The following is a 23,143-nucleotide window of genomic DNA, read 5'->3' as shown; positions in this document are numbered from 1 at the left end:
TTTTTTTTTTTTTAAGATTTTATTTATTTATTTGACAGAGAAAGACACAGCGAGAGAGGGAACACAAACGGGGAGTGGGAGAGGGAGAAGCAGACTCCCCGCCGAGCAGGGAGCCCGATGCGGGACTCGATCCAGGGACTCCAGGATCATGACCTGAGCCGAAGGCAGTCGCTTAACCAACTGAGCCACCCAGGCGCCCATATTTCTTAAACTGGGTTGTAAGATTATGACTGTTCATTGTTTTATTCTTTTTACCTTTTTTTAAAAAAATTAACATATAATGTATTATTTGTTTCAGGGGTACAGGTCTGTGATTCATCAGTCTTATATAATACCCACTGCTCATTACAACACATACCCTCCCCAATGTCCACCACCCAGTTACCCCATCCCTCACCCCCCTCCCCTCCAGCAAACTGTTTGTTTCCTAAGATTAAGAGTCTCTTATGATTCCCTTCTTTTCTATTCAATTCCCCCCAACTCAGCCCCATTTAGCAAGCCTGAATAGCAATCTCTGCTTCCCTATTCAGAGTTGCTCTCAGCTTAAGCTCTACTTTGTTACATAACTTAGAAAATGGCTTCTGAGAGAAAGTCAAGGTAAATGTGTGGCTTACTTCATGTGTTGTCCTTTTCTCAAGAACTATGGCACTCTACTATCTAACGTCTCAAAAAGTTGTTATATATATATATTTCCAGTATTTATAGTTGTTTATGACAAAAAGAGGAAGCTCCTATAATAACGATAATACCAGATACTTCATTATGGCCAGAATCAGAAGTCGTAAGTGCTTTTGTTTTTTAATATAGAGGAAACATAGTTTACTTTAAAATTTCATAACTTAGTCAATTTCTAACTTTTTTATAATTTTAACATATTTATGGAAAAATTTGAGTTATAATATTCTGTTTCTTTCTAAAGTTCTTAGAAAATACAGAAAGAGCAAAATCTTCCCAAATGAACTAGAATTTCCACACACAACTAAGACTCAGAGTGTAGCTTATTTCTTGACAAATCATTTGATTGTAGACTCAGCTAAGACTTTCAGCCAGACATGGTTTTAGTTTGAAGTAATAAATACAGCATATTCACTAGAAATTAAATTGAGGCAACTAAATCTTTCATAGCAGCTCTAGGATGGTCATGAGATGCAAGGATACTTGGCTACTGACAATGGACACTGGATTTAAATGCAAAACTTAGTGGTGAAAGACTACATATCTCCTCATGTTTTCCCTCAGCCACAAAATTGAGCCTTTCTAGGAATTGAAATATAGAGATTTCAAGCTTATTTAAAAAGGCCAAAATGTAACAGTCTAATGAAATGTGACCAATTTGGAGGAAAAATTCACCCTTTCCAAATGGTGAAGGACTTAAACATTTCTTTAAGATTTACTAATATAAGAAATGTTAGTGAGGATCCTATCATAAATATTCAGTAGATTAAACTACTGCTTACAGTTGAATGCCAGTAAGGATTATTTTGGATGTGGCAGGAAGTTGTTGTTGTAAACTATGTGTTGGACAGAGAAGTCACAAAAGTATAATTATTTTTCCAGCTTAGGAGACCTTAGTTTTTTCTTGCTTGCATGAGCAATTCAAGGATTCAGTAATTTGGCTGTGGTTTGTTGGGTGCTTCATTTCCTGCCAAACTTCATGTTGTTCAGAACAGGCAAAAATACATCTATTTTGACTGTAATTATGCCAAGCATTTTTAACAGCCTATACATGACACATAAAGAAAAAGTGAAAGGGAAACGCTTACTTAATTCAGTTGAAGACTTAATTAGGAGCTCAATTCTATCAGACATTTAATATTGCATTTTATTCTCATTTACTTTTTTTTCTAATAGAAAATAATGGCATGCCAATTGTATATGATTATGGATGGCTATTTATGGAACTAGGTCTTGCCTCTATACTTAATTACATTTTGTTTGGAGGTTAATATTATATTATAACTGTAGCTTGTATTTGAATCTATTCTTATAGTTTTCCTCTCTCATTAGGACTTAAATTGCTGGTTTATAGATTCACTTGTTTGTGTTTTTCTCTACTTCTTTTTTGTATTTCTAGGCCTATTCTCTAGTGCTGCATTATTCTTTTTTTGATGACTTTAAAGGCATTTTAGGGTACAGGGAAAGAAATAATTCATTTTTGCCATATGCTGAAGGCTTTGATAAACAATGTATTTGTAAGCGAAATAAAAACATGCCATACATTTTGTGCTTCCTAATGAATATGTTTTATTTTTATTTAATTTGTTGCTTTGTTCTTTATACTCTACCCTGCTGTAGGATCACTGTGATCGCTATATCCTATTCATCTCAAATAGTACAAATAGGCATTGAAACTGATCATGGCTATCTACCATCCGCATTGTTCAATAAGCTTCATCACTTCATGTTTCTTCCTATTCTGCAAAAGAAGTTAGAATCACTTTTTGGTTACAAATATCATAGAACTAATACATTTTATGTAGCCAATAATAAGGCTCAAGAAAGATGTGACTAGATTCACATTTCCATTCACACTCTTACTTGATAGCAGCATGGTTTCTTTAGAGTCTAACCCTATTCCTGGCCTAACTGTTTTCATTATTTAGTAATCATTTACTAAGTGTTTTACAAAATTAATTTAAATTATATTGGATAAGTCAATTTAAATTAAGAAATCACATAGGTGCATGTTTATTATTATTCCATATTACCTAGGAATGGAGTCAAGATGATACTTCATAAATTGAAACCATGCTTTCCTAACATGTTCTGATATGCCAACCAATAAATAGATTCTTATTTTTATTCATGGGATTCTGTGACCAATAACCAGCTAGTAAAGAATGTGTCGAAATCAATCAAGTTGTAGATACATGCTCAGTAGATGGATAGGGAGAGTCACTAAGTCTGCTCATAAAATTGCACTTTCTACCTAACAACAGAAACTATTTTTTTCATTAGAGTTCCAAATATCTCAGTGTTTGGTGGAGTCTCCAGGTAATATATGCAGTGAAGAACATTACCAGGCACCAAGAAACAATAGGCTTCTATCAATCAACATATATTTGAATATGAATGGCTTTTAGGAAAGCTTTGGGTATTTTTTTCTTTCACTGACATTGATGTTAATTAAGTATCATAATTTAATGAGCCCCCGAAAAGATTGACATTTATACAATTAGCCTTCACGTGGTACAGAAATTTGATCCTCTAAATCTGAATTTCAGACAACTGGTACTGCCATTGTGCACATAAAACCATGACACCGGCTTCCAGGTTGCCCATTACATTCTTAAGCATGGCAACATAAAATAACTGAAACGAGATAAGACTTCAGCCACAATATTGCTTTACTCAATTGAGAAGAATATACAGAATGAATAGGGACACCATCAGTGCTAGCAAGCCTTACTAAAAACCCAGGACAGCCATAGAGGGAGAACAAAATATTAATTTGTAATGTGTCTTCCATTTATATTCGTAAATATTTCTACATGTATTCTCATGTATTCCAGATTCTTTGCTTTTAAATGCCCTAATTTCCCTACTAATTATCCCGCTGGAGAACTCATTCCATCTGAATTTTTAGTCTGTCCTGTTTTGAGGGGTAAAATGCTTAGCTTTCTTACAACAGTCACTGGCAAGGGAATAGAATAACAATAATTGTCTTAGTCCAGTGTTTCTTTACTTCCCATGGTGGTAACACCTTAATGGGCTTGTGATCTCAATTTGCTGAAGTACAACTAACATGTAATTATGGAGTGGAATAAGCTAAACTTGACTAGAAAACAACAGAGTGAATTACACATCATAATCCTAGATGTTTTCATTTATACATTTATATATGTGTGTGTGTATCTGCATCAGATTGCAATACATCATAGTTATGCATTTATCAATTGCATTAAAAATGTTTAAAAGCACTTGCTTATTCTAATCAGGACTTACTCTAGGAGACAAAGTATTGTCCCCAAACTGTATGACTGCTATATAAGGGCACGAAGTGAAATAGATCATGAGATGACAACCATAATACCAACTATGATGAAACTGTAACATGACCCCATTTTATAATTCCTCCCCTTTGGTTGTGGATGGGTGAGATTTATAAATATAATGAGATCACTCCTGTGATTAGGTTCCTTTATATGGAAAAGATCAAGGGAATTTGAAGATATAATTAAGGTCTCTATTTAGTTGAGTTTGTGTTAATCAAAAAAGCTTACCCTGGGTGGATCTGTCCTAATCAGGTGAAGCATGTAAAAGAGGATCTAGAGGTAAAAGATAAGAAGCAGCAGTAGATATGCTCATGTTTGACCTTAAAATCAAATTTCCATGCTGTGGAGAGGGTCATATGGCAGAGGGCAATGAATGAACTCTACCAACCAGGTTCCTCTATCCTATATCTACAAGGAAATGAATTGTACCAACAACCCAAGCTTGAAAGTGGATTTTGGTCTACAGATAAGTTGACAGCCCCAGGTGACACCTTGATTTCAACCTTGTGAGACCTGGAGCAGGGACCCAGCTAAGTCATGGCCAAACATCTGGCCTAAAGAAACTGTGAGATAATACATGGTGTTGCTTTAAGTCACTAAATATGTAGAAATGTGTTACATAGCAGTAGAAAACAAATACAGTTGTCTATCTAGATTCCAGGTACATGGAACCCTTTTTCTCTGTCATGGAACCCTCATTGATCACTACTACGAGTGACAACATTTGCTTTGCACTACCTAGCTGAGTTTCTGCAGCCAAAACTGATCATTAGTACAGTTCTCTCCTCACATGCACAGCATGACAAATGAGTATCTTTCCCCTTTGGCTTCTCATTTTATGCCCCAATCCATTTAAAAAGCACAGGGAAAGGGGCACCTGGGTGGCTCAGTCAGTTAAGCATCTGCCTTTGCCTCAGGTATGATCCCCGGGGTCCTGGGATTGAGCCCAGCATCGGGCTCCCTGCTCAGCGGGGAGTCTGCCTCTCCCTCTGTCCCTGCTCATGCTCTCTCGCTCACTTTCTCTCAAATAAAAAATAAAATCTTAAAAAAAAAAAAAAAAAAGCATAGGGAAAAATACAACTGGGTAAAACAGGACTTTTGGAATATAATCTTCACACCTTTGTAAAGTAGGTAATACTAACCGGCTTTGCAAAAGAGAAAGCCAGTGGCTAAAGGTTCAGGATATTTTTTTTCTTTTTTAAGAAACACATAGGTTCTATACAACTAAGTCTTCTACCTCAGAGTATAGGGGTCTGTCTCTAATTGTCATTTTCTCACTAAATTTCTCAAAGCAAGAAGAAATCCAGTTTGTTTTAGTATCAAGCAGAATTTAAAGTGAAATTAGTTTTGTGATTTTAGCATTGTTACTTAACCTGTGTGAATCTCTATTTCCACATTTTCTCATTTGGGGTGTGTATGTGAGAGACAGGGAGAGAGAGATTATAATCTAGAATTGTGAGAATTATAAAATGACTACTGAATACATGTTTATTTTAAAATTACTTAATCACTGTCCCTTTATCATGTAACATGTCTCTTTATCATGTAACAAAACAGTTTATAATTTAATTTCCAAATTAAAATGGACTGATACTCTCAGCAATTCCGTAAAATCTTTGCAATGCAATTTTCACTAACTGAGAATTTATGATGTTTTAAATAGAATTAGACCTGAAATTAAAGAGGAGGGAGAGGATACATTAAGAATACTAATAGAGCAATGAAGATATCTGGAAGAAATTTAATATATTTTAAAATATATTTTGGTGTGATAATACATTATTTATGATAAGCTAATCTTACATAGATTTAAAATACCTAGCAGTTTTTCATTGAATATTGTCATGAGTATTTGTGTACCTATCTTTGTATTAAGAACTTTTTATAAAGCTAATTGAATTTTTCTCCCTATAATTGATTTCCCATATTAATGAGTTTTTTGGTCCAAAGTTAAAGTAAATCAAAAGTATTTGAACATATAAAAACCTCACAGTGTCTAAGAAATTCTTGTAAAAATAAAATCTATCTCTAAATAATCTTTTGCCAAATTAAAAAAATATTCGGAAAAGTTGAATTTATAGAAACAGAGAGTAGATTAGTGATTGCAAGAGGCTGGGGAGTGAGGGGGATGGGAAGGTGTTGGTCAAAGGCTACAAACTGTCATTTATAAGATGAGTAAGTTCTGCAGATGTACCATACAGCGTGGTGACTGTGGTTAAGGTACTGTACCATCTACTTGAAAGTTGCTATGAGAGTAGCATTTTAATGCTCTCATCATACAAAAAATGAAAACCATGTGAGGTCATAGATGTGTTAACTACCCTTACTGTGGTAATCATTTTGCAAGTCATCACATTGTACACCTTATACTTACACAATGTTGTAAGTCAATTATATCTCAATAAAGCTGGGAAAAAAATCAGTTTTCCTGGCTTAAAACTGCCTCTGAAAAGCCTCTTCAGATAAACAGTCTAAATTTAAAACTAGAAACAATCCCTGATTATGGATCTCAGTAGAAGTTAATTGTGCGCTTAGAGCGCACATCTGCAGTGGATGAGATCTCACACTTCCATTAGTACAATGGGACCGGAAGCCGCCCTGCTGCTGCAAGTCTGAATCAGTCACATGGTTTGGGAGCTGCGACTGTATCTTCATGCTTTATATATTATGTTTTTATTTTTTAGGGCTCATGGTGATAATGACCATGTGACTAATATTCCCTATCATATCTCGCAGAGTATTCTCTTGCCCAAATTTACCACAAGACCTAGTGTATGGCAAAAGATTTCTCTTCATAGAAACTGCCTTCAAGCCCCAAATGACAAGCACTTTCTCAGTAACTTGTTACAACTGCTCTTGATATCTACCGTACATTATGACAACATCTATGTCAAGAGCTTTCTGTGTTTGCCTGCTTTCAGATTTTTCTATCTTCTTTTAAATCTGTCTGCTTTCCTCTGATTAATTCTTCAAAAATTATCCTTGGGCGCCTGGGTGGCTCAGTTGGTTAAGCGACTGCCTTCGGCTCAGGTCATGATCCTGGAGTCCCGGGATTGAGTCCCGCATCGGGCTCCCTGCTCGGCAGGGAGTCTGCTTCTCCCTCTGATCCTCCTCCCTCTCATGCTCTCTGTCTCTCATTCTCTCTGTCTCAAATAAATAAATAAAATCTTTAAAAAAAAAAATTATCCTTAGTAGAATGAATAGAGGATATTTTGAACCAAAAAAAAAAGGAACAATTTTAACATATTTAAGGGTTGACCTGGAGGAAAAACGTTCAATTTCTCCACTTCTAATTTTAGGCCAAAGCATGAAAGTCCACATTAAGACAACATTAAATGGAAACAAAAAAAAAAATCGGCCTGAATAACGACATTGACTCTATTATAAATGAGTGCCGACCATGAGAGCTTTCAAAATAACTTGCAATTTGGGGATTTTTGAAAAGTTGTAGCTTCTTTTAAAAATTATTAAACAGATGTACAAAATAAATCATGTACTATACGTCGTCCATGGCCCTTGCTGCCTGCTCACTGAACCATTCCGGTTACCAATTGCAGATGAATTCTGAGAGGAGCAGCCAAGGCTGGGCTGGGAGGGGGCACAGTGCCGCAACAGTACCTGTGGACACCTTGCCTGAGGCTGGGATGATTGGAGCGAGTGACCCTCTAGAGAATTGGACCCGGAAAATACAGGGTACCATGCGGTGAAAAGAGGAGAAACAAGAAATTTGAAGGGCATTAAGCAAAAACATGGACCAAGACTGAGAGTCAGTGTTTAGCTGGCTCCTAGAATGCCCTCTGTCCATAGTAATGCTACTGCTCTATACATAGGTCTCAACTATCCTTATACTGAAATCTCTTCTACGTAAGAGGTCTTAAGTGAGTTTCATACTTCATCAAAAGCAATTCATCAGTTCAGAGAATTTCTTGGAATACTAATGAATTTGGGATGCCTCAATTTCTCTGTTATTTACATTATAAAATACCTACATTTTTAAAGATTTTATTTCTTTATTTGAGAGAGAGACACAGCGAGAGAGGGAACACAAGCAAGGGGAGTGGGAGAGGGAGAAGCAGGCTTCCCGCCGAGCAGGGAGCCCGATGTGGGACTCCATCCCAGGACCCTGGGATCATGACCTGAGCCGAAGGCAGATGCTTAACGACTGAGCCACCCAGGCGCCCCAAAATACCTACATTTTTAATCATGGAACACTGGAGCAGGATAGACCAAAAAAAAAAAAAAAAAAAAGTAGGATAAAGAAACAATGCTCCGTTTTGTTGGACCCATTCTGATATTGACTTGACTCCATTCAGTGCAAAGACTTTGAGTTGACATAGCTATGGGCAAATTGCTGTCATGCAGAATATTTTACTTCTTATCTAGCAACCCTGGATATTTGTTTCAGAATGAAACCTCTGAAATATGATTACTAAATAACCAGATGATACCATACTTTTTCCCAAGTTAACAGCAGCTCAGTGGAAGAGTATATTCATTGCCATTTAGCACAAAACCTAGATAATCTTTACAGCAATGGTTCTCAAACTCTTTGGTCACAGGAACTTTTTTCCTCTCAAAAATTAGTGAGGACCCCAAGGAGCTTTTGTTTCTCTGTGTTATATCTTGATTTTTTCCTTATCAGAAAACATAACGGAAAAAAGGTTTTTTTATTTTTTTTGGAAAAAAAGTTTTAAAATAGCCTTTTAAAAATAACAAATACATGGGCGCCTGGGTGGCTCAGTCGTTAAGCGTCTGCCTTCGGCTCAGGTCATGATCCCAGGGTCCTGGGATCGAGCCCCCAATCGGGCTCCCTGCTCAGCGGGAAGCCTGCTTCTCCCTCTCCCACTCCCTCTGCTTGTGTGCCCTCTCTTGCTGTGTCTCTCTCTGTCAAATAAATAAAATCTTTAAAAAAATAAATAAATAACAAATACATTACATGTTAAAATAAAATATTTATAAAAAATAACTATAGTTTAAAAAAAAAATGAGTGGCATTGTTTTGCATTTTCGCAAGTCTCCTTAGTGCCCCACTGATAGAAAATAACTGGATTTTCATACCTGCTTTCTGTATTCAGTGTGTTGCAATATGTAGTTTGATGTAGTTTGGTTGAAGTATATGAAGAAAGCCTGACCTGAAACAGATGTGGAGTGGGGCAAAGAAAGATCTTACAGACCTCCAAAAGTGTCTCCGGGATCTCCAGGCCTCCTCAGATCACACTTTGAGAACCGTGGCTCTATAGATCCCCTTCTACTTTCACATTTCTCTCTTCCTTAACCCTCTCACACTCATTATCCTTGGTCTTTATTTTTCCCTTTCCTACATGTTTTTATTTCTTTCTCCTTACCTTATTTACTGTTCTGCATCTTTTTTTTTTTTTTAAGATTTTATTTATTTATTCATGAGAGACAGAGAGAGAGAGAGAGAGGCAGAGGGAGAAGCAGGCTCCCAAGGAGCAGGGAGCCCAATGCGGGACTCGATCCCAGGACCCTGAGATCATGACCTGAGCCGAAGGCAGACGCTTAACCATCTGAGCCACCCAGGCGCCCTACTGTTCTGCATCTTATTACCTCTTTAAACACCCCTCTTCTTTCAGACCTTTACCTCCCTTCTCCACTTTTCCTTCCTCCCCTTGAAACCTCTCTCCCCTGTTCTCCCCAAGTGATATACGAAAATGAAGTCTTTCTTAAAAAAAGAAATTATCTTGGGGGATCTTGGAAAGATGTATAATCTTACTTATCCCTCCATAAGTTTTCTCTGTAAGTGGCAGTTTCTAGTTATACATACATGAAAGAAAAAAAAGTCATCCTTAATCCCCACATTCTCTCGATCCACATCTAGTCTCATTATCCTCATTCCAGAATATATCCTCTATCTCTCGGTTCCTTCAACTGCACTTCTCTAAGTCCAGTGTCAATTTAATCCATCCATCCCCTCATTTGTAATATTGTAGTAGTCCACTCACTGGTGTTCCTTCTCTCCACCTGCTCTGCTCCACCACCACCACAATCAATTCTCCACTCAGCAGCCAATGTGACTGTAGTAGAGATTCTTGGAGACCCATGTTGGCCTCCTTTTCCAGCTATTGTGAGGATTGGCTGATAATACATAGCTCGTCCTGGTCTCCTCTGGAGTATTGACTTACATCAAATAGGTGCTTTTCCAGAGGCTATATATCCTCTTATAGCTCCAGGATAGAAAATGGCCAGTGACTGATAGATGGGATAAAAAAGACTGGCTCCTGCCTTGGGGACTAACTCTGTGCTGCAATTTTTGCTTTAGCGCCTTCCCATGGGATCAGGCTGAAGCTAGTCTCCATTGAGACCATATTCTTGTTTCCCTCCTGATACTGCTTATTGTCTCATGCTCTGCTTCTAGAAAACCCAGCCTGAGATAGTAAAAGTTCAATAATCTATATCAAATTATGTTATCTCTCTGCATAAAACTGTCCAATGAATTCCAGCCTCTTCATTCCTGCCCACAAAATACTTCTTTAACTGGTAGAACCGAGTCTGTCACATAGTAACTGCTCAATAAATATTTGACTTGAATTAATATTGAATGTAATATTTATACAGCTAATTTTAAATTAATATTTTATTCTATGATAACTCATTAATTTACTTATCCATCTGTTCAACAAATTCTTTAGAGCACTAATTTTGTAAAACATAGACTTAAATGTTATAAAGATTAGAAACCTGTGTAAGACATTGCTAGTTTTCTCCCATATCTGGTTCTTTTCTTCCTTAGGAACAAAAGAAAGTTGTATTTTCTAGGTGTATTTCCTGTGTGACTAGGTGGATCCATGTGGTTGAGTTCTAAATGGAATGAAATGTGAGTGAAAATGGAATGGATCTCTTCCATTCCAAGACATTAAAGAGCCAGCATGCCTCTTTTACTCTGTTTTTGTTTCTCAGCCATCCAGATGCAGGGAAAGAAACAGATGCCTCTGAGGTGACTCTTGCGAACACTGGAGCCAAAAGATATCAGGAGCCTAAATACCTGAGCCACCACTTGGAGAAAATATGCCCATATTGGATTTGGTGTTAGTAAAAATTAAACTGTTATTGGATTAAGTTTCTGAGATTTCATTTTTACAGCCGTAGGCATGTATTATCTTGACTAAAAATATATCAATAGTAGTCAAAAAGTTTATACTTTAATAAAAAAGAAAGTAAGGATGGGGCACCTGGGTGGCTCAGTCGTTAAGCGTCTGCCTTCGGCTCAGGTCATGATCCCAGGGTCCTGGGATCGAGCCCCGCATCGGGCTCCCTGCTCCGCGGGAAGCCTGCTTCTCCCTCTCCCAGTCTCCCTGCTTGTGTTCCCTCTCTCTCTGTGTCTCTCTCTGTCAAATAAATAAATAAAATCTTTAAAAAAATAAAAATAAATAAAAAAGAAAGTAAGGAAATATAAGTGTATTAGTTATCTATTACTGCAAAGCAAATTACCCCAAACTTAGCAGCATAAACAACAAACATTATCTCACTGTTCCTGAGGATCAAAACCTGTTCCACGTGGCTTAGCTGGATAAATCTGCCTTGGGGTCTCTCATGAAGTTTCAGTCAGGCTGTTGGCTGTAATTGGAGGCGTCTCAAGTTTCAATAGGAAGGATTCCTTTTTAAGGTCACTGCTTTTGGCAGGTTTCTGTCCCTCCTCAACACGTGAGCCTCTCCGAAGTTTGTCTGAGTCTTCTCATGATATTGGTTTCCCCCAGAGAGAGTGCTTCAGGGGAGAATAAGACATAACATCCTGCAAGGAAACCGCAGATCTTTATAATCTATTCTTGCAGGTGACACTCCATTACTTCTTCCAAATTCTATTCACTAGAAAAGTCACTAAGTCCAACCCCAACTCAAGGGACTGCTGAATTAAGCTGAACCTTTTGCAACAGGGAGTATCAAAGAATTTGTGGACATATCTTTAAAATAACAACAAGACATGCAAGGCTGGGCCCCTGGGTGGTTCAGTCGGTGTTAAGGGTCTGCCTTCAGCTCAGGTCATGATCCCAGGACCCTGGAATCTAGCCTGGCATCGGGCTCCTTGCTTGGCAGGGAGCCTGCTTCTCCCTCTCCCTCTGGGTGAGCTCTCTCTTTTTCTGTCTCTCTGTCAAATAAATAAATAAAATCTTAAAAAAAAAAGGAAGAAAGAAATGCAAGACTATGTATAAAAACTCCCATAATGGTGGTATGGGCAAAGCATTTATAAGTATACAGGAACAAGTGATAAGCAAAGATTTCAGGGAAAAGGTGGTCATTGGTACCTTTCGATAAATGAAGATTGGAGTAAAATCATTTTAGGCAGAAGACACAGGATGAAAGATAAAGAAAATGCAGAACCCGATCAAATAATGAAAAACAGTTTGGCCAGGACAAAATTATATGTGAGAGAGGAGTATCTGGATTGGTAACGTGGTGCCTCAGGGCGAGAACCACGCATTCCTGTTTGTCCATGTTCCACAGATGGCCAGACAAGAGAAAAAGAAACAACAACAACAACACCTCTTCAAATACTCATAGCTTCATCAGCCTAACCCTGCTCTCGCAGAAAGTGAAGCAGCAGCTGTGTGTGAGGTGATTCAGGATTTCATCCAGCTGCCTGCTTCGCAGCATCCTTGGATGTAGATGTAGCTTTCTCACCATCAGGGAAAGATCTCTACTTTCCCGTTGGAGCTGACACCCCATCTAATACTGCACCCAGTTAGATATCAGTGAATCATACTTTTTATTGACTAATACACATCAGAAATATGATAAATACTTTTATGGCCCTTTCTATTGAACAAGTGCTTTATCAAAGTGCAAATACATTTGGATAAACTGCTTCACCCAAGACTATGCTAATACATAAAACCAGGCTAATAAGTTACTCAGGTAAACAGCTCAATCCAGGTCTTGGAGGTGATGGGGGGAGTGGCGGGTAGAAGCAAACTATTTGATTGACAATTTTCAGACTGACCAATCAATTAAGTCAAAAGCCCAAACCAATTTATCCACCAGACTGAAGTTTTATTTAAACCTCATTAATTGCAAACTTAGAGAACAAAAGAAGACGACTGACCACCAAAGTTTGGATTCTCAAAATGGATTTAAATGATTCCTTTTATCTTAGGAAGATAAAAAGATACTAGTTTCATCAAAGTTTGTTTAATGTATAACCCTAATGAAGACGTTAAGATCCTGAGATCTTTTATAGGACAAAAATCTACAGTATTTGGTATGCTGTCATAATAGATCCCTTACCATAGGCAAACAGGTTATAAGATGCAATTAATTCACTGCTTCCAAACAGAAGGTGGAGAACCAAGTCTTGTAATGGCTAAACTGGGAACATTTAGGTCACCGTATCAGATTGCTTACCTCTTTATGTAATATACCATATAAAAATCTGTTCTGACAGTTTCAAGAATGATATAATTATTTTTTTAAATTGAGGATGACATACTGTTTTATGATTTTATAAACATAATAAAATATAGAATTTATCTAGAGGGAGATTCCACTTTGATTTTCAATTAGCTTAACCAAAAAGGATAAACACAATTAGTCACAATAATTTTTGCAACCTCCATCATTATCTATCAAACTACACTGGGAATCATTTCTATTTTTATAGCTGGAATAAAACACAGCAGGTCTTCTGCCCCTATGCTAGCTAAACTTGTGTATCTCCTATGCACAATTTATTGTTCAAACTGTAAAGGGCTTTCATGTCTTCTACACAATTTTTAAAGATGGATGACACACGTTTAACAAGTAGAGGAAGATTGGGGGGGAGGAGAGAATGTGGGACTATATTTAATAAAATTACACAAAATGTTCATTTGGAAAATATCTGCTTTGTAGTGCTAATCAAACGTATTGCAGCACATCTATTACTAATATCTAATGCTGGCTGGGCACAGTCCCTAAAGGTTAACTGTGTACCCATAAAAATAGTCACATTCCAGGGAAATGATACTTTCTCATACTTGAAAAACAACTATGGAGTTTACTTGTGTTCTTTTCCTCACTCTCATATTTGAGCCAATAGTTCTCATCATTAACTTCTGGAAAGTAATAATTAACCCAATGCTCTAACACAGTTGCAAGGGTCTCTTGATATGCCCTGTCTCTCTTCCCAATCTTACAGTTTTGTTTTTTTAACAAATTACCCATCAGTTCTGACAGCACTGCTTAAGAAACCCTTCAACTCTGTTTAAGTGATTAGAGCAATTGAATGCAAAAAATACAGTTTAAAATCTCATAGATTCCATTTTAAAGAAAGGAAATAAAACTTCCTGGGAAGAACAATATCCAATAAGGAGTACAGAAGTGTTAGTAGGACAATCAGTGGTAGAAAGCTTCAAATAGAGTTTCCCAGGGATTCCTGGATGGCTCAATTGGTTGAGCATCTGCCTTCAGCCTGGGATTGAGTCCTGTGTTGGGCTCCCTGCTTAGTGGAGAGCCTGCTTCTCCCTCTGCCTTCCACTTCCCCTGCTTGGGTTCTTTCTCTCTCTCTCTCTCTCTTTCTCTTGCTGACAAATGGATAAATAAAATCTTCAAAAAAAAAAAGAGAGAGAGAGTTCCCCAAACACCTTTCTTACATACCAACTCTTCTTTTTTCCAAGTTACTCTTTCTCTAAACAGTTTGTAAGTCTCATGAATGCTTTAAAAACTTATATGTTAATCTCTAAAATGAAGAAGTCATCTCCATGATATCTTACCTGTAATTTTCCATTATTGTTTTGACACAGTATATTTCTTATCTAATTTAGAAATACATGACAACCCCATGGAAAAATCTTTTGGTAGTCCCAGTTTACTCCCAGAGAAGATCAAAGTCCTAGATGTTTCCTAACTTGGGCCAAGTCATTGTAACTCAGTGCTAGGTGTCTTGACTTTCAGTTCAGCATTCTCCTAACAACACCCAATGGATTCTGAATGTTTCTCTACAATCTGGAAAACTCATTTTTCTGCTCATCTCAAAATGTTCCTTTGTGAATAGTGGTATAGACTGAGTTGTGTACCCTCAAAATTTGTATGTCGAAGCATTATTGGAGATAAGACTTTGGGACAGAGCCTGGCTTAAATCAAAGTCATGAGGGTGGGGTCCTCATGATCAGGTTAGTGGCTTTATAAGAAGAGAAAGAGAGATTGCATTCTCTCTCTGACAAGTAAGGACCCAGAGAGAAGGTCATCTGTAATCCAGGAAGCGGGCTCTCACCAGGAACTGAATCAGCCAGCACCTTAATCCTGGAGTTCCCAGCCTCCAGAACTGTGAGAAATAAATGTCTGTTGTTTAAGTCATACAGTCTGCTGTGTTTTGTTTTAATAGCCCAAGCTGACTGATACAAATAGATAATTCACATCTTCATAAATGCATTGCTTTAGGAATGTGCCCCCTTTTTACTGCAGATTTTCCTAATACTTGAATTTTCAAGCACTTATATCAGATTAATTCATTCCAATTATGTTAACCTTTTGCTCCTTTAGTCTGATTCCTTCTTGTTGATAGAGTATTCACTTTTGTTTTTGTTTTTGTTTTTTTGGTCATTCTAGTGGTTTCTCAGGAGGTCTTCAGTAGGAATGATTTAATTATTGTAAGTTTTATAGAAGTAAGTAAATAACATTGAATCAGTAAGGAGTTGACTTAAATGAAATGCGCAGATACAGAAGAATCATAAAAAAAGAAAATTAGTTGATTTACTAATTTAATTATGAAAGTTATTCCAATTCCAGGAAATGCAGTAGAAATTAATGTCCAGAAGATACACTATACTTTGCAGAAGATCAAACTAATAGTGTTTCTAGTTAAAAAGTAAAAGAGTGGTCAAAAACTTGGTTAAGTCTAAATAGGAAGCTAAATATATAAGGGTATATTCTAATTTCTTACCATATTGTTTTATTTGGTCATTGCCTTATGATCTATTTTAATTATTATTTTAATATGAGAACATGCTCACAATCATAAAAAAAGTGTGGGTGGGGCACCTGTCACAGGTTGGGTTCTCTGAGCAAATACTGAGGTGGAGTTTGGAATTCAAGATGTTTATTAGGGATTGACCCCTCTGGGAAGAGAAAAGTAAGATTATGAGGCAGACCCAATCGAGTCTGGGCCAATGTTGCCCATGAGAGTTGACTTGCTTTAGACCCGAATGGGCTAGCCTTTTTACCCTTACTTCACTTAGCAACTGGATGGGGGCTACTCACTCTGGGAAGGTCAAAGTAGCTCTCTGGAGCTGAGACGGATCCTGAAAGAGCTGACTGCTGGTGATATCTGATGACTGTCCCCTCCCTAAGCTGAGTGGGATCAGATTGGTACATGTCAGTTTTTCCACGACACCTAGATATTTAGGATGAACCCACTACCATTCCAGTGTGGGTAAAAGTAAGTTCTGAACATCCTAAATGAAGTTCTGTGTCAGAATATCTTGAAAAAATACAAAATGCGGACTGTGTCGAAATAAGTGGGTTGCCCTTGGTTACTTTCTGCCATGTCCATATCCGATCACCCAGCCTTTCTAGGTCACCTGGCTACCTTTGAAGAAACTGATTCACTGTGGAAGAACACACTGGCCATCTACTCATGTTCTGGTCACAGCTCTTGCTCCATTAGACCCACAAAATGGCTAATTCCTTTTTACCACACATTTTACCTGGGGTGAATAGTACAGGTTGGAAATCTTAATACCTAAGTGCCTATTGTCTCCTTTGGAACAGCAATCATGGTGTAGATCGCTTGATTACCAGCAGGCATATAAAATGAAATGCTTAGAATATTTTAATCCTAAAATATTCAAAGAATCACTAAAACTGAAAAAAGCTGTTGGCAAAAACAAAATATTGTTTTCTGTTTCTTTGTCACAGAACCAAATCTTTTATCCCCAACTCTCCTTTGAAAGCATATCAATCAGCATAACACTGGTTCTCTCTCTACCTCTTTACTCATTCTATTATTCAGAGGTGGCGTGATTTATGGAATTTGTAAATTTGGGTAAGAAGAGCTGGGCATTTGTGGCTCCATTCTGCCCCTCCTCCTCTTGGAAGCTGCTCAAAGATAGCTTAGGTTCTGCCACGCTGTTCCAGGACAAGCCTTCCTCATGGGGCTTCCTCTGAATGGAGGGTAAGAACCAGCCTAATTCTGCAAATATAATCCACGCCCTAAACCTGACCATATCCATCATTACTCATTGTGTAATTCCTTACTATTGCAGTATCAAAACATGAAAGAGTACTCTGAGGGTCTTCCTCAGAAACTCCCAATAATTATAATAGATTAACAAGATCCTTATCTGTTTCATAGCAATGAGTTTGAATTATTTCTCACATACGTAAAAAAAGAAAAAAAAATAAGAAGTAAATCTGGAGGGAAAAATGTATTTTTTGATTCTACAGTGGTAAAGCTCCTTCAAAATTCTGCTTTGACTTCAAGATAATCAAAAGTCTTATAAATAGTATGAAATCTGACAATAATACAACAAAATAAATAATGTAAACAACTCACCTGTTCATCTATTATGCCACATATAACTCCTCTGGTTTCTCTTTGTTTGTTGATTTATTCGAGAAAATCTTTTTAAAAACTGGATTGACCAAATGGGCTACTTGCCCTGGCATTGTATAATAACAGCCAGAAATGTTGAATAAATAAATCAATACAATGGAGCTGTATATTAGAAAAAACAAGCAGGGTTTGTCCTAAATGTTTGCCCCATGGCCAGGTTTACTTTGAGCCAGCATATGAAAGATTTTGTGATTAGGCCCCAAAGCACAAAAATTCCAATTAATTATGATGATTAGATATGTCTTCATTAGTAGTCTATAAATAAATCATGCACAACATTATGCAGTCAGCTATCCTGGAAAAATATTCTTCTAGAGGGCTGTGAAAACAGCTTAATTAATTATAAATGCTCTGCAACTTATCACATATTATATTTTGAAATGTTAAAGCATACATATATACACATGTTATATGTGTGTAGAGGTATTTGTCAAACTGTTTCAGTGTTTTTTGTGCTATTTAGCACTAAAATGCTTTCCAGAATCAAGATGGAAGTTTGTTAAAAAATCTGTATTTATTGTTAAAAATAAAAATGTTATTTCGAACGGTTATGTTTCCAATTCCTTTCATGTTTTCAGATGACAGTGTTTCTCTTTGATATTTAACTTCTGTGCTTCCAGAAATGTTTTGTGAATGTGTTCCTCTTCTCTTCCTGCCCCACTCCCTCCCTGCCCTCAGTAAATTTTCTTCATTGATTCAAAAACAGTTTCTTCCTAAACATGTTGCTGTCAATAAAAGCATTTTTATTACATTGGCAATTAACCCATATGTGCAAGGTATCCTTCATTTACTTCTCTAGATCCTCTGTTCCCCCTTCTCCACCCAGCTAGAACCCCAGGAGACTGACCTCCGTGAACTGCATCAAGCAATTCCCTTGCCCTCCGGTTTCCAGTTGAGCTCTGCTAATGGGGATCCCTGGCAGGAGATCAGACGTGGGGGGTGGAATTTACCCCCCTCGCTCCTTCTCTGCAGGTTGACTGTGTACCTCAGCCAAAGGTCACAGCTCCTGACAGGTGATTCTTGCTGACAGGTCTCCCTATGGGTTTTAGTCCTTTCAGATCTAAGGGTGGTAACAGGTCCGTCCACATAACTCACCCTGGGGTACTGCATCATCTCTCTTGTTTTCCCTATACCTTACCCTAGCTTTCATAAATAGTCTTTTTATTAAATTCATCTCAAATTACCTGATTTGAATATGTAATCTGTTTTCTGCAGGACCTTGATTGATACATGATTCTTCTTGTAAATTATTCAAACAATACAAAAATAGAGTAAAACATGAACATCCTCATTACATATTTTGATTGTGAATACTGAAAATACAATTCAGATTGGCTTAAGCACCTGGATTTCTCTAGTTCTCTGAGTCAATGTATCGCATGCAGAAACACAAGCAGAAAGATGCATTTTTTTCACAGCTAGTTTGGATTTAAATAGGCCAGAACAGAAGTTCAGGGTACAATAGAGCATGCTTTTGCATCCACTACCCTGAAAGCAGTTTATCTCAGTCGGGGTCCCGTCAGAAGGAAAAAAAAAATCAGAACAATTATTTCAACAGGAATAGTTTTATATAAAAGTTGACAGGGGGGGTGCCTGGGTGGTTCAGTTGGTTAAGTGTCTGACTCTTGATTTCAACTCAGGTTATGATCTCAGAGTCCTGGGACTGAGCCTCACCTCGGGCTCTACTCAGCTCATAGTCTTCTTCTGCTCCTCCCCCACTCCTCACCCCATCATGTGCACACTCTCTCTCTCTTTCAAATAATAACAAAATCGTTTTTAAAAAGTTGACAATTAGGTATTAAAGAATTAAGAAGGAAAATTAAGTTATACAGGAGTGTCTACAGGCTACAGCTACCATCCTAGGGCTGGAGGTGGCAAATACACAAACTTGGAGGAGGGGCCTCACAGAGCTGAAACTAAGACCTGGGAGAAGGGGTTGCTCCTTGACCTGTGCTGGTGTCTGTTTGATTGGATGAGAAGCCTCATGGAACCCAGGACCCAGACATCTGAAGAGGGATACTGAGCACCTGCAGCACATCGAGGCTGATTCTGCAAGTGTTAAAACACTGAAAACTCAATCCAACATTTTACTGAAACAAACTGCTGTTGCCAGGGAAAAGAGGTGAGATGAGGCTAGGGTGATGTTGAAAGCCACAGGAAGCCAACAGGAAGCCAACAGCAAGCAAAGATGCAGCGGGTCCCTCTTCTTCCACGATCCTTACAGCTCCCTCTGCTGCTTTTTACTGGCCAAGATTAACAGAGAGGCAGTTGGTAAAGCAAACATAGTTTGCAAATTTCCAGCCCTAACGTCACAGAACAGAGTCTAGAAGAAAGAGTTTAAGCTGAAAGGCAATACTTAATAACTGGAATAGGTCTTAGCCAGAAAATCAGTCACATTCCTTTACTGGAAACACAGTTTCAGATTTCCTACTTTATATCAGGTACTGTGTGAGACTAGACAATGGATACACAGCATGAGCAAGGAAAGTTTTAGTCCTGTTTCTAACTGGGCAGTTAATATGATAAAGCAATTATAATATAAGACATCTCATGATAGAGATAATAATACGAGGTTTTTGAAGTGGCATTTAAATGAGCTATGTAGGGTCAGACAGAGTGTTCCACTGGAGGTGATATTGAGATTGGAGTTGACTTGAAGCTAGAGAATCATATTTTGGAAAACAGGAATGTCAGGCACCAAAAACCACAGGTAAGTTCCATCAGAGGAATTCCCTGGTTAGAACACAGGTGCCACTTGCTCTGCTGCCCTGGGACACCTCTGTACTAGCCTTGCTTTCACTGGGCGTTGCTACAATGGAAAACAACTATGGTCAACCAATTTTTAACAAATTCCTATTTTTATCATTTCCTCAAAATTAAAAAAAAAATGGGGCATCCAGTTGGTAGAGCCTAGGTCAGTTGTCCTGCTCTAGGTGCCTGAGGAAAGAAAGAGAGGTATTTGACCCGATTTGTCTGATCTTGAACCCTGCCTCCCTCCAAGATCCACATAATGGGGACTTTATTCCCCAAATAAGACAAGCATTTGTATGATGGTCCCCAAATATGTCCACTAAAAATTGTCCCTTTGGCAATCCAGCATTCATATAAAATCTTCTTCTTATTATGACAGAAAAAAACTCCTGTCTAACACAACGCAATTTCTTTCATAGAAAAATCCATGTTCACCAATGTCTCAAAAGGAGAAAACTAAGTCTCTTTAGTCACTGCATTTAACTCCAAGACCAGAATCCTTGATTAGTGTCCATTCTGACCCTAGTTCTCTTGGAGCTAGTCTTAATACTCAGCAAAATATAACCAAAAGTAATAATGACCTTTACTATCACTTATTCTTGTCATAGTAATGACTGAAAGGAAAAGAGAGGAAAGGAAAGGAAAGGAAAGAAAGGAAAGGAAAGGAAAGGAAAGGAAAGGAAAGGAAAGGAAAGGAAAGGAAAGGAAAGGAAAGGAAAGGAAAGGAAAGGAAAGGAAAGGAAAGGAAAGGAAAGAAAGGAAAGGAAAGAAAGGAAAGGAAAGAAAGGAAAGGAAAGGAAAGAAGGAAAGGAAATGAAAGGAAAGGAGAAATAGATTGCAATTATGGGTATATATTTTAACTAGTCAGATTTGCAGAGATTGTGCATGTGTGAAGTTTAGATATATACATTGAAGCCATAATCATTTTTAAAGCGGTCTCAAAGTTTTATATATATGACTTCTATTTTTCTCTCATATTTCTTTTGTTACGAGCTATTATAGAGTTCTTTAGCCAGTAGAGTCACCAACCCTTTATTCCTAGGGATTCTGAGCTCTTGCTAGGCCTATCTATAGAGTCTTAGTCTTTCACAAGTAGAGTTTGTATGAAAATTCCCCAGAGAACAGTTGGGTCCTCATCCTCCTTGATGCATAATCAAGCCTCTTTTTCTCTTGATTTTCAGGATATATCACCCCCAATTCTTAATGACTCACTGTCATCAGACTCTAAATGGTCTAGATGGCATTGGTTACCTCCATGTAACATTGCTGAATTCTCTGGGAGATTGTTTCTTCTTTCAGTTATTACTAACTTCTAAACCAGCAGTTGCCACAATTTCAGGAGTAGGAATAAAAAAAATGTGGTTGATGAGGTATATTTGGGAGTGGTGTTAATTCCAATTCTAATCCTCAGTTTTTGGACTCATACATAGCCACTCTGCAAGAAATGGTACATATATTAGTCAATATTTCAAATCATAAATAGCATCCTCTGATTTGGTGCCATAACTGATTCTTCAATAAGGTATGCGATAAGACTAAAGTTACCTGAGGGCATTACCTGATCGTCTTTCTTCTTTTATGGGAAGTTAGGTTCCCTGCTTGGAAGAAATTATGAGAGATATCATGATGTTGAACAAGGCATCTAGTTGTCTCAGACATTCATAGTAATGCTTACTTGAGACAGGATGGATGGAGAAATCAAATCTAAATCCAAATCCAGAATGAGTATCTAATCCACATTATAGGAACTCTCCATGACAAAATAAGTGAAAAAAAAAAAAATCACCTGACACCAAAACATATGGCACCATATTATAGGTTCACTTTTACCATTTTGGTAAAATTATACCCATACACTAGTAAAGGGAATCCTGTGTTGTGGCACTTGTGACTATCACTCATCTTTCTCACCATAGCCACTTGGTTCATTAAGTAAATTCTGAAGTTGCTATGAATGGGAAACAACTAACACTAAAAAATTATGTTCTCTTGTCCACTTAATTAGTATGAGTAGAAATGTCCTTTGAGTTAACATGCAGCATGGACTTTTTTTATGTGCTGAGCTCATTTTAAGGAATTCTTTCCTGCTTCTCCCTTCTCCCCCCAAATCCTTGTTATTAATCTCCATGTTCAGCTCCATTGAGATTCCTTATTATCTAGGAAAACAATCAGCCACTTTCCATAAATTCTGGTAGATTTTGGCAAAGCGAAACAGTTGTGAAGCTCTATATTCCATACTAGTACCAGAGAAAACTGGGCCTCTTGTGGCATTATTTTGCTCCATGAGCTCCACAAGTGGCCTTGTAGGTCAGAAAGAAAGAAAATCCTCCCAATAGGCACAATGGGCCAATATACGCTTAAGGCTTGTATATAAGAATCTCCCAAAGATTTGTGTATTCCACTTTCCCCAGGGAATAAACCTTTACCTTGGTAAGTGGCTACAGCTGTCGTTAGGGACAACTATGAGGAAGTTTTTTAGTATGTTCTTCAGTGTGAGTGGACTATGAGTGGAAGTTCATTCATAGTGTTCAGAACGCTAACATACTCTTTTTCTGCCGATTCTCTGGTTTTCACATAAGAGAGAAGGAAAAGCTCTCAATTCAACTGATAGTCTGATTTTACTATCTCCAAGACCACATTTTGTTTTTTACCCAGCTCAGTCCCTGCAGCAACAAAAGATAAGAGATTCTTTTTATCATACATTTTTTTTTATTTATTTTTTTTATTCTTATGTTAATCCCCATACATTACAACATTAGTTTTAGATGAAGTGTTCCATGATTCATTGTTTGTGCATAACACCCAGTGCTCCATGCAGAACATGCCCTCCTCAATACCCACCACCAGGCTAACC

Source organism: Leptonychotes weddellii, chromosome 8 (assembly GCF_054177405.1).
Source record: "Leptonychotes weddellii isolate Sample4059 chromosome 8, ASM5417740v2, whole genome shotgun sequence".
Taxonomy (NCBI): domain Eukaryota; kingdom Metazoa; phylum Chordata; class Mammalia; order Carnivora; family Phocidae; genus Leptonychotes; species Leptonychotes weddellii.
Note: the sequence above shows the minus strand (reverse complement) of the source record.